Source organism: Actinia tenebrosa, unplaced genomic scaffold (assembly GCF_029948245.1).
Source record: "Actinia tenebrosa isolate PJP-AT-01 unplaced genomic scaffold, QUT_ActTen_1.0 PGA_scaffold13__45_contigs__length_12533684, whole genome shotgun sequence".
Classification (NCBI taxonomy): Eukaryota; Metazoa; Cnidaria; class Anthozoa; order Actiniaria; family Actiniidae; genus Actinia; species Actinia tenebrosa.
In genome coordinates, this window is record NW_028292573.1 from 7,692,652 (window position 1) to 7,705,506 (window position 12,855).

Below are 12,855 nucleotides of genomic sequence, written 5' to 3' on the forward strand. Positions count from 1 at the left end.
TATTGTAGGATAAACACAGGTTTATAAAATATTCGAAAACCAGACATAATTCAGAACTACATATGTATCGGTGCAGCTGACCATTTTCCCCTTATAAACAATCTGTGACATCATAGTGACATACTGTACATAGTGTTTTAGTGACCACACACATCACATTCTTGGACCTTTGTACCCGATAAAGTCCTCTTCATTTTAGTATTCAACAAATTTTTATATAATGACTTGTGTCTTTATTCATAAAGAATACTATGAGGATGACTTTATCAGAAATAAAGCTACATTGAAGTTTATATGAAAACTTAAATTCTCATAAAGGCCACTGTCCTATACTGTTATGTAGTTATGGGTTTCCTGTGTTCCCCACCCCATAATCCCCTGCGTACCACACACTGCCTCATGGTATTTCAGGCCAAACTCTGTCATTGTAGTTTTGGTTGTTTATCTAAGTAATAAAGTCCACTTTTATACTCAAATACATCACATTTGGCGACAAGGATAACTGGTACAACTTCATCTACATTTAATTCAACACCATGCCTGAAAAGGAACATAGCACCAACGCCCCTCACGTCAAGCTATGGCCTTTGTCAAGCCGTGTTACTGTTGCGGTGTACAATACCTTCAGGTGAACTGTCCGTTTAAGAACCCTCAGTGTCATTTTTGTGGCAAAACAGGCCACATTGCAAAAGTTTGGAAATTCAAGGCAGTGAAACAGAAAGACACACCAGTCAACCAGCTGACTGAGGGCAAAGCTTCAGACGAAGTGACTGATGAGTACTCCATGTTTAATTTTTCTATTGGATATCACCGTTCTGAGTATAAAGTTAACCTCTCTATTGATGGCCATGACATTCCCATGGAAATCAACACCGGGTGTTCTGTCAGCCTGATTTCCAGTCTGTTGTGTCGTTCAGTATTGGCGAACGAAAGCTCAACACCTACCCCAGCCAAGCTCCGCACCTACAGAAGTGAGGAAATTCCTGTCCTGGGTTACATAGTCGTCGAGGTCCAGTACAACAAACAAGTTGAAAAACTACCTTCCCTCATGGGAAGAGATCAGGCTGGATTGGAACGCAATTTATCATGTAGGCACAGATGCTGATACCCATCTGAAAGTACTCGATAAATACCAGGACCTCTGGAAAGACGACCTCGGTGAGATCACAGGCACCAAGGGCAAGATCTATGTCAAGGAAGGTTGTCAGCCAAAGTTTTTCAAGCCGCCCCCAGTCCCTTACTCAATGAAAGATAAAGTTGATGCTGACCTACAGCGCCTCCAATTTTTAGGCATAATACATGTAGAACCAGTGCAGTTATCAGAGTGGGCTGCACCAATCGTTCCTGTGCTGAAGCCAGTGATGGCAGTGTCTGGATTTGCGGAGATTACAAGTCAACAGTAAATCAAGTCAGAATAAACTACCAATACCCTCTTCCAAGAATTGAGGATATCTACGCAACACTTTCAGGCCGCAAAAAAATCACGAAGCTAGATTTGAGTCAAGCTTTCCTGCAAGTTGTCCTAAATGAGGATTCAAGGAAACTCACAACAATCAACACGCAAAGGGGTTTGTTCCAGTACACTCGTCTCCCATTTGGCATCTCGTCTTCGCCCTCATTTTTCCAGCGCATCATGGACAACATCGTTCAAGGACTGGACTCAACATGTGCCTGCCAAGATGATATTTTGGTCACTGGAAAGAATGACCAGTAACATCTGGCAAATCTTGTTCATCAAAGCTGTGCTTAAGAGATTGTCAAACTCTGGAGTTCACCTTAAAAGGGACAAATGTGTGTTTTTGGCCCCTGAAGTCACTTACCTTGGTTACAGGATCGACTCCAGCGGTCTCCACCCAGTCAAGGACAAGCTGGAGGCTATCACCAAGGCACCAAGGCACCAGCAGCAAGCAACGTGTCAGAGCTCAAGAGCTATATGGGCCTCTTGAACTACTACAGCAGGTTCCTCCCCAATCGGTCAACTGAGTTGGCCCCCCTTCATCAGTTGCTGAAGAAAAATGTCAGGTTCCAATGGAACAGACCACAACAACAAGCGTTTGAGAGATCCAAACAGTTGCTGATGGAGTCAGATCTTCTGGTTCACTTTGATCCCTCCTTATAGGAAAAGACATAGCTGTGAAACAGCCCTTTAATGTTAACAGAGCAATGGTGGAATGCCCTAGATAATGGAGAGAGTGTTGGTCTTTTGACAACAGACATGAGTAAAGCCTTTGACTGTTTGCAGCAACAACTATTACTTACTAAGTTGAAAATGTATGGTTTTGAGAGTGATAGCCTCAACTTGATGAGATCATACTTCACAGATCGCTACAACAGAGTGAGATTGGGGGATGCTGTCAGCTCCTGGAAGGAAGTAAAGAAAGGATGACAGTCCTCAAGGCTCCTCATTTGGGCCCCTATTATGGAACTTGTTTCAGAATGACTTGACTTACATTATGGACTCTAACATCTGTTTGTATGCAGATGATCATCAATTTTATGAAATCAATAAAAATGTTAACACTATTCAAGCTAACTTACAGGAATGCGCTCTTAAAGCAACTAATTGGTATGATTCAAATTTTCTTAAGGGTAACTTTAAGAAATATGGGACTATGTTGATGAGCAGAAATAAGAATGAGAACGAAATAGAAATAGTAGTTGATGGGACAAAGGTCGAATCCTATCATAACATCACCTTATTAGGTGTTAATATTGATAGAACGCTAAATTTTTCTGATCATATGAGTATTGTGTGTAAGGAAGCTAGCCAAAGAGTAGGGGTAATAAGAAGGTTAAGGAATCTGATACCCACTAGTGCTAAGTTGCAACTTTATAAAGCTGCTATTCTCCCACACTTAACATATTGTAGCACTGTGTGGAATTTTTGTAAGGCTAGCGATTCTAGAAAAGTTGAAAGGGTACAGGAGAGGGGTCTTAGGGCTATATATTGTGATAGCAATTCATCTTATGAGAAACTCCTGGAAAAGGCAAAATTACCTACTTTACAGAATAGGAGACTGCAAGACATAGCTGTTTTAATGTTTTTCAAAAGTCAAAAGGAGCTTGTGTCCAGAATATTTACTTCGATTATTTTCTAACAGCAATACTAATTACAATCTAAGGACTAAGGAGTTTATAATTCCTAGAGTTATGACCACAGCCTATGGCAAACACTCAGTCAGTTATCTGGGACCAGTACTCTGGTGCAAATTGGATAGAAAAAAAGGCAACAGCAAACCTTAGAAGCTTTCAAGAAAATAATTAGAAAACAAGATCTAACTATTAGTAAGTTAATCTCCATGAATGATTGCAAAAATTGCATCCTATTATATTATGTATTTATAGATATTTAGAGATATTTAGAGATTTTTTAGGTTTTAATCTAGTTAATTGTTTTTAAGTAGGTTAGGTGTCCTTACTTAGTGGGAAACTGCTATATATTTTTGACACATAAATAAAGTTTATTATTATTATTATTATTATTATTATCCTCTCCTGAGACGCAAGCCCATATTGCCTGGATGCTGTTATCTCACGTCATCGATGGAATTGAGCAGCCAATCAGTTGTACTTCACGCACACTATCACCAGATGAAAAACAGTATTCCCAACTTGAGAAAGAAGCATTGGCAATAGCTTGGGGAGTGAAAAAATTTCACTCTTACCTTTACGGTGGTCATTAAAATTTTCATCATTAACAATGATCACAAATCACTCGAAACACTCCTCAGTGAGTACAAAAGCCTTCCCACACTTGCCTCTGGAAGAGTGCTGCATTGGTCTCTAACACTTTAAGCCTATGACTATACCTTCAAGTATAGACCAGGAGCACAGTTAAACAATGCAGATGCTCTGAGTTGACTTCCTCTTGGCACGTCACCAGTCAACCTTCCTGTGCCAGCAGAGACCATACACCTCATGAACTTTCTAGACACAACACCAGTACGATCTAGTATGATTGCCACTCATACTAGAACTGACAAGGTTCTGTCTCAAGTAATGTCTTACCTTACGATGGGTTGGGCAAACCATGTCGAAGAAGATGATCTGAAGCCTTACTTTCTGTGAAGAAACGAGCTTAGTATAGAAAAGAAGTGTATTTTTCTGGGAAACCGTGTTGCCATCCCCCCCTCTCTCAGGTCACTTATCCTGGACATAATACATGACACACATGTGGGAATCGTCAAGATGAAAACTTATGCCTGCCAGTATGTTTTCTGGCCTCATCTTGACAAGGACATTGAACTTTTAGTCAGAGGTTGATTTATCTTGCAAGAAACAACCTCTACATGATCTTTCCAAGTAAAATCAGATGATAAAGTTACGCACGCCCAGATACTTAAAAGTATTGGTTCTTAAAATAACATTATTATGTGCTGTAATGGATAAATCATGGGCTGAATTTTTAGTTTTCTTACTACTACCAATGAGCATACATTTACTCTTATCTAGATTAAGCAATAATTTGTTGCAGTAATTAATCCAATATGCTATTTTGATTGAATCAGTATTAAGGCTGTTCTGTATATCGCTAACGTGCAAAGAAAAACATTAGAGCACAATAACATCAGCATAAATTGGCATTTTGCAGTGTTCAGGTACACTCGGAAGATCATTGATATAGATGACGAACAACAGAGGGTCCAAAATACTTCCTTGTGGTACCCCATGACTTACAGGCATGAGAAAATTTCACAGTGTAGCAGAACCTTATAGACTTGTACTCAATAAATACTGTACATTGAATTGAACTTTGGCAATTCCACAGAGTGGCTCTTCTTCCAATGAGCTCTGACAATATATGAATCTAAAAGTTGGTTTTGTGTAGGGAGGAAAACTGGAGCACAAGAGAAAAACCCTTGAAGCACAAGAGGGAAACCTTGAGCAAATCTACTCACATATGACACCAAGTCCAGTAACAAACCTTGCCTTGGTGATCATGAGAGGAGAGTGCTCTCACCTGTGCTACCCATGCTAACTGTAGTTATCAAAGATATAACTCTGCTATTTGATCCTATCTGATGTGTGTTACTAAAATAGGCAACACAATTTTGACAATTTCATTGTTTTTATTTTCTAGCTTCACCAAATCTGTCGTATTCAGTCGTACCAAGCTGTTGTGCTGCAAAGCCTTTATGAGATGATGCAGCACCATCAAGATCAAGTCAATCAGTACTGATGACAGGAATCATTCATCACAGATAAGGATATCAATATGAATAACATGGTTTAGAAATTGAAATCTAGTATAATTCAGCATTTAAAAGAAGAAGAATTATTCTAACATTTTTCAGAAATTAGTTCAAAAAATGCTAGATTTTTTTTTAAATTTTAAAAAACAGAATTTGAAAAAATAGTTACTACCTAGGCTATGAGAAAAGTATACCTTGTACTACAGAATCTACCATAGTGTGGAAATGCTGGAAAAACTTGTCATGATCCCTGCACCCACAAACATCAATGCATATTCCACTGCATTCCTAAAGGCATGTGCAACTTGAAAAAACTTTGAATTTATCTACTTTAGCCAGCACTTTAAAACCTGGTTTTCACTATTGACAGAAGCAGAAACGTAAGACGTATGTTCATGTGAAAATCAATCAACGGAGACGTAAGCAGAACATTGACGGAAGCATAAGCAGAAGGAATGGAAGGTTTCCTTCTTCTTATGCTTCTGCTTCCTTCCTTATGTCGCTAGTGAAAACCAGATTCTTATGCTTCCGTCACTAACATACAGAAGCACAAGGTGGTAAGCCAATCAAATTCTCATACTTAGTCCCCGGCACACATTGGATTCTTACATAAACAATGGCTTCCTGTTGTTTTTCTTATAGTTCTGTCACATTTATTTTCACTAGAACATAACGAGCTTATGCTTATGCTTATGCTCATGCTTCCATCTCTTATGTTGCTAGTGAAAACCAGCCTTAAATTTGCTTGAATTCTTTCTACAAATACATTTTATTTTTGTACTCGTTATTTATTTCAAATTTCTTTCCTTTTTCCTTTGTGATTTTATGAAACATGGCTTAAAGAAAGCTCCTAGTTTGCTCTTGTATGCTCTTTAATCAAACTGCTGCTAAGAAAGACAACAATTTGTGTACAACAATTTGCATGTTTTGAGACAAGATGTGAATGTTTGTGGACGTGTAAACAATAACATGGTTTTTTTTCTTGCATTTCCACACTACAGTGGATTCCATAGTATAAACAAAATGTTTAAAAAGAACAATTTTGTAGAATTTCAACAATTCTTAGATAAGAGAATTTTTGGCTTTACCTAGGCCTAGGAGTACAAAAACTGGCTTTAGTTAAGATTTAAGAAAAAAAAAAAAATAGTAGGAATGGGAAAAATGTTTTTGGCTGGAGGACTGGTATCATGCAGGGCTCAAAATAACGCAATGCTTGCGACAAGTGTCAAGGGTGGATCCAGGGGGCAAAGGGAGGCTGAAGCCCCCCTCCTGCAGAAAAAACAAAACAAAACATAACTGAAGAATGAGATGCTTTTTTAAATTGTTTTCCGTTGCGTTGATGGAAGAACCTTGATTAGCCCCCCCTAAAATTTTGGCTAGATCTGCCCTTGCGTGTTTCATGACAAGTGAATTTTGACTGAATATTTCCATTTACATATCAATCTTAATATCATAATTGGCAATTGTTTTATCTTACTTGCAATCAGGAAATTAGGATTGAATTTTTTGCTGCTATTTGGAGTTCTGCAATTAAGATTATTTCAGAAATGTTTTGGTAGGAATGTTTTCTTTATGGTTTACAATAATTTCATTGAAAACATTTTCATTCAAAACTATTTTCAGCACACCACAGAAAGGTTAAAAAGGTATAAGTATTTTTTATTCAAAACCCAAGACTATAAATAATTCAGAAAAAATCACATGTGAAATGTAATTTTTTAAAAAAATCCATTTATTCCAGTATTATATATATTAATTTTAAAGAAATTCATTATGAGATTGGCTGCTATCTTAAGATTTTTTTACTATTTATTTTTCATACGCTAGAAAAATGAAATAGAGCAGGTGCATGTTTTGTCATCTTCGCTATCTTGGATGATGATAACAAAGCATTCCTCATTAGCTTCTCATGTTAGATCAGCCAAGATGGCAGCTGTTTCATTGCTATCCACATCTCAAGGGATTTTGAGTCACATAGTTGCACACACTCTATACACTTGATACCTTGTACTAGGTCCTAACCCGTCTCGATGGGATCACCACCTTATCGTGGTGAGGCGGTTTGCGTGTCCCAGTGACCCCTAGAGCTATGCCGGCGGGAGTCATGTACTCCTGTTAGGGTCACCCATGCCAGACAGGTCGAAGGGTAGGGGCCAGACGAAGAGTGATCCCACAAGGCCCTATCAGTGCTAACCGAAGTTGCCCTACCAGGCTAGGTATCATCGTCAGACAGTGCAAAAAAATTACCGATTAACCTGACAGAGTCTAACCTTGTTGCCATTTATCGGTTGGCTGTTCTCTTGCTGAATGTTGTGGGTAAGTTTACCGGGTGATGGCTCTTTGCAGATTTTATGGGAGTGCGCTGATTGCGTAAATGCTAGTCACTGCAAAGGTAAGTGCAAGCAGAGTAGGAATAATCACACCTCACTATTCATGGGTGTGTACAACAGTGATAACTTTAGGGTAGTGTGCTCAATAGTCTTGCATAAGACACCATTCAGACTTTCATACAAGTACATTATCAACCTGGGAGGACTAGAAGTTGAATCATTTCTAGGTGACCTAATCTTGAGTTCAATAATGTTCTGCTAGACTGATATACAAGGTTCTATCATAGGATTGTAATTTAACAAGTTTTTGCACCAGCAAAATAAGACCTCAGTTTCATATAAAATTTAAACAGTAAAAATGTTTCATCAAAACCTACAACAGAAAAACTATATTGACTAAAGAAACAACAAATGGAAAATGTTTAATACCAAGAGTTTAACACAGGAGGGTGTAGCCAGGAATATCTGAAGGGGACCCAAATTCAGAAGTCCACCATTTTGTAGCAGAACAACAAACGGTCAATATTTTGGCACTTCATGAATGTTTTTGCCATAAAAAATGTGATGGGATATCATTATGATATAGCATAATATAATAATCCCTGTTCCCTTGAGATTGATTGAATAAATTAATATCAATTATAGACCCAGTCCGTTAGCAGACTCTGAATATATTAATACTTAATTGAATACCTTTTAGACCCAGTCCCTCAGCAGTCCCTGAATATATTAATACTTGATTGAATACATTATAGACCCAGTCCCTCAGCAGACCCTGAATATATTAATACTTAATAGAATACATTATAGACCCAGTCCCTCAGCAGACTCTGAATACATTAATACTTAATAGAATACATTATAGACCCAGTCCCTCAGCAGACCCTGAATATATTAATACTTGATTGAATACATTATATACCCAGTCCCTTAGCAGACCCTGAATATATTAATACTTAATAGAATACATTATAGACCCAGTCCCTCAGCAGACCCTGAATATATTAATACTTGATTGAATACATTATAGACCCAGTCCCTCAGCAGACCCTGAATATATTAATACTTGATTGAATACATTATAGACCCAGTCCCTTAGCAGACCCTGAATATATTAATACTTAATTGAATACATTATAGACCTTAGTCCTCTAGGGTAACATGAACCACTCGTTGAAGGGTACAGAGTCCAGGTTAGCTTTTCATATTAAATAACATCACTGTTGTGCAGTAAAACCTATGGGTAGTGGGGTGTGGTTATTTTGTAATTCTCATACTTGCACTTGTCTTCACAGTATAAAGGCTGGCTTGCAATCAAGGTACTCTCATGGGTCTGTAGGGAGTTCAGAGTCTGATTTTCTTATCTGCAGTGTTCACCATTAGAGGAGTTAGCTGGTATGGTTTCATAAGATGGCTGTTGTTGGGATAGTAATTTTACTGCTGTGGTCCTGGTCAGCGGGGGGTAGCAACAATCTGTGCTGGTGGGACCTCGAGGAGGTAGTGGTGCTGGTGAGACCTTGAGGAGGTAGTGGTGCTGGCGAGACCTCAAGGAGGTAGTGGTGCTGGCAAGACCTCAAGGGGTATTGATGATGAGGGACCTTAGGGTGGTATTTGTCAAAAAGGGTGTGGAGAGGGTAAAGATGGAATTAATTAAAATACATAGGAAACAGGCTGAGTCCAAAGTAAAACTTTATTTTTCAAACCCAACATTAAAAGTTAATTTTTACAAGTCCAAAAATTTCTAAGTCAAAAAAACTAGGTATGAAAAAATGCTAACTATCAAATACTGCGACCTCACCAAAATATGCTAAGTCCATCACTTGTCTTTTCCTGAAAACAATATACAAAAGAATCAATAAGTACCCAATACAAGTACCCCTCCCCCAATTGAGGTTTATCCCCACCTCACCCTATTGAGGTTTATCCACACCTCGCCCTCCCAATTAAAGTTCAATCTTTCCTTGATTCATTCTATATGAATAATGTGAAGGTCAATCTCGTACCCAGAGCTTGCTTTTCTTCTGGCCTGCGGCGAAGAACGAGGGCTCTGGCATAATCCATTCTTTGAGACCAGGATTTCTTGGACTGCCGGTATAAGAGCGCTCATGTTAAAAGACTTGCTAAAAATAAAAAAATATGTTCCCGATTTCCAATTGTTTTTTCGGATCGGAAATAAACATAGGACTCTGTTTGAAAGCATGATTGTCAATGATCAAATTTTAACTTCCAAAAACTGCGCATGCATCAAAAAATGGATTATGCCAGAGCCCTCGTTCTTCGCCGCAAGCCAGAAGAAACGCAGGCTCTGGGTAGGAGATTGTGTGAAGGTCAAGGTGTGCTAGTGTGAGCATGCTCAGATCAGTGCTAGACATCACATAAGAAATGTATGAAGTCCCATAATATGTTTCATGTAACCTTCGTAAGCAGATGACTTAAGAAGATTCTTTACTATTTAATTATCGATGTGCTAACATCTTAGTGAGTGAGTGAGTGACACTTTTGCATATTCAGACCTCTCACAATAACTTGTTTCTACGCTTCACATATCCACGAGTTAAAAAGGTATTCTATGACCGGTGTTACCACAGGTAACCTGGTAATACAGTAAACATGTCTGTAAAAGAATCTCGTATAGAGAGAAAGTGGTATATTTGTAACTATACTTCTGGTAAATCCCTGTTGGTCTTTGTCCAATCAGAAGGGCGTCCAGAATATGGAAACTAAACACGAGCTCCAAATATCAGTCCGGTCCCCTTTCTTCCCAGTGATCTCCTCCCCTCTCCCCTTCCCTTGCATGGGCCTAAAACTTAGGTTATATATTCCCCGGGCTGAACAACTATAATATTTACTTGCCTGATGTGTACTGCAACACCATACTGAGGAATCATAGGTTCTTGGCTCCAGTACCAGCAACCATACTGTAGCTAGGATGCATTGTTTTCATACCACATTTTGATTGGTTCACTCTGTCTAAGTGACTGCAGTTGTAGTAGTGTCACACTGTACAAATAGTGTCAGTCCTTTCAAGCACCCAAGAGAAATCTGGATCTGGGGAAAACATGGAGGTTACAACATAATTAATGTTAATTAGCATTATTTGCACAGTTGAAATAAGCATTTTGTAAGAGGGGCTGTCTTGAAAATTAAAGAATGGTCGCAATTTAGTGCCTATTTAGTCCATATCACTCGAGTGAATCAATCTATATGTGATAGTCATAGTATTGATGAACAAATGACTAACATGTTTCTTGTGTATTTGATGTCTCCTGTGTATTCATATATAGATTGATCATTAGTTAATAACTATTTTGTTTTTATTTCATGGATTAAGTACCATCGCTCTGTTTGGTATTGGACAATTTATTGTATTCTCTACTTTCACATCCCCATAATACTTTGCGTCTCTGGGGGGTAACCAGAGGTTAAAAACCTACTTATTTTGCTGAAGGCTGATCATACAATGCTGACAATACCTTGTTTGGTATCCAAAAATAAAATGAAGAAGTAAAACACAGAAAATGATAGAAGCTTGAAGGCATTTGAGTTAAATTTTACAATTTTTTTCTTAAGTCAATACATTTTCTGTAAGACCAAAACTCTTCATGATCTGTACATGCAAAAATAACTTGGAATAAACTGATAATCAGTATTGTACAGATAAAAGCAGGTATAGTATAAATTCAATTCAGAAACCTTTCAATATGGGACAGTTTTTTGATTGGTTACCCCCCAAAGACGCAAGGCATTATGGGGATGTGAAAGTGGAGAATGTGAGTGAGTGACACATTTGCATATTCAGACCCCTCGCAATAACTTTTTTCTATGCTTCACATATCCACAAATTAAAAAAGTATTCTATGATCTGTGTTACCACAGGTAACCTGGTAATACAGTAAACATGTCTGTAAAAGAATCTTGTATACTAGAGAGAAAGTGCTGGAGTTGTAATTATACTTCTGGTAAATCCCTGTTGGTCTTTGTCCAATCAGAAGTGCGTCCAGAATATGGAAACTCAACACAAGTTCCAAATATCAGTCCGGTCCCCTTTCTTCCCAGTGATCTCCTCCCCTCTCCCCTTCCCTTGCATGGGCCTAAAACTTAGGTTATATATTCTCAGGGCTGAACAACTATAATATTTACTTGCCTGATGTATACTGCAACACCATACTGAGGAATCATAGGTTCTTGGCTCCAGTTCCAGCAACCATACTGTAGTTAGGATGCATTGTTTTCATACCACATTTTGATTGTCTGACTGGTCTAAGAGACTGCAGTTGCAGTAGTGTCACACTGTACAAAAAGTGTCAGTCCATTCAAGCACCCAAGAGAAATCTGGACCTAGGAGAAAAAATGGAGGTTACAACATAATTAATGTTAATTAGCATTATTAGCACAGTTAAAATAAGCATTTTGTAAGAGGGATTGTCTTTAAAAATAAAGAATCAGTGGACAGAATTTCAAATTTCTTTTTATTCCCCCAATAGAACCTCTTTGGGATCATTCATTCTTTAGAGGGGGAGGAGGGGGAGCTGGAGGAATAGCTGTTTGCATGTGCCCCATTTGCTTGCCAATCCATATCCACGGAGGAATTTCTCAAAAGACCCCCCTACACCCAGAAATTCCAATGTTATTCTATACAAAGTTACTCTGTTTTTTTTCTTTCTCTGACGCCTCCCCCCTCATAAAATCTAATATAAAATATTTAGCCTAATATTAATATTAATTGTTATTATAAAACACAAAAAATAATTTGGAAAAAAAAAACAGGTTTGTGTTTAACTTGATTAAATTTTAACCTTAGCCCTGACCCTTTTATTGAGCATGGAATGAGAGTACCAAGAGAACAGCAAAATATACCCAGCTTTCAAAAGCTGAAAACACCTATGGCAATGTAATTTAAAACCAAAATAAGCTTCCATTATGACTGGGTGCAAATCCTAATCTTAATCATTATAATATGACCAATCAATCAAATAATTTATGGCCCAAAAACAACCAAACTTAAAAATACATTAGAGCGACTACCACAAACTCTAGGAATAAAATGACAAGAAGATATTCATTTTACCCTTGATTCACAACTCACATTGAATACTTATGAATGATTTGAAAAAAAATTTTGCTCTATTTCTTTATTCCACATTCAAACATGCTTATGATTTCAAATAGTTTGCTGCAATCATTCCTCAAGTCAATTTTATTATGGTTTTTCATCATCAAAACTTGTATTGAAATGACACACAGTTGTGAGACACTGACCAAAGCAGTAAATGACAACCCTAAAAATGGAAATGAATCTTTCACACACCCTCGAGCTGACCAGACGAAAAAAC

At 37.9% G+C, this 12,855-nt stretch overlaps 1 long non-coding RNA gene across 1 annotated transcript; it reads right to left on the reverse strand.

Moving 5' to 3' along the window:
- Window positions 1–9,194: 9,194 nt before the first annotated feature.
- LOC148911732 (uncharacterized) lies at window positions 9,195–11,968 on the reverse strand. Its single transcript, XR_016119597.1, has 3 exons — window positions 11,667–11,968; window positions 10,376–10,570; window positions 9,195–9,352 (listed from the first exon to the last, which is right to left on the reverse strand). It is a non-coding gene; the product is annotated as an uncharacterized LOC148911732 (long non-coding RNA).
- Window positions 11,969–12,855: the final 887 nt, after the last annotated feature.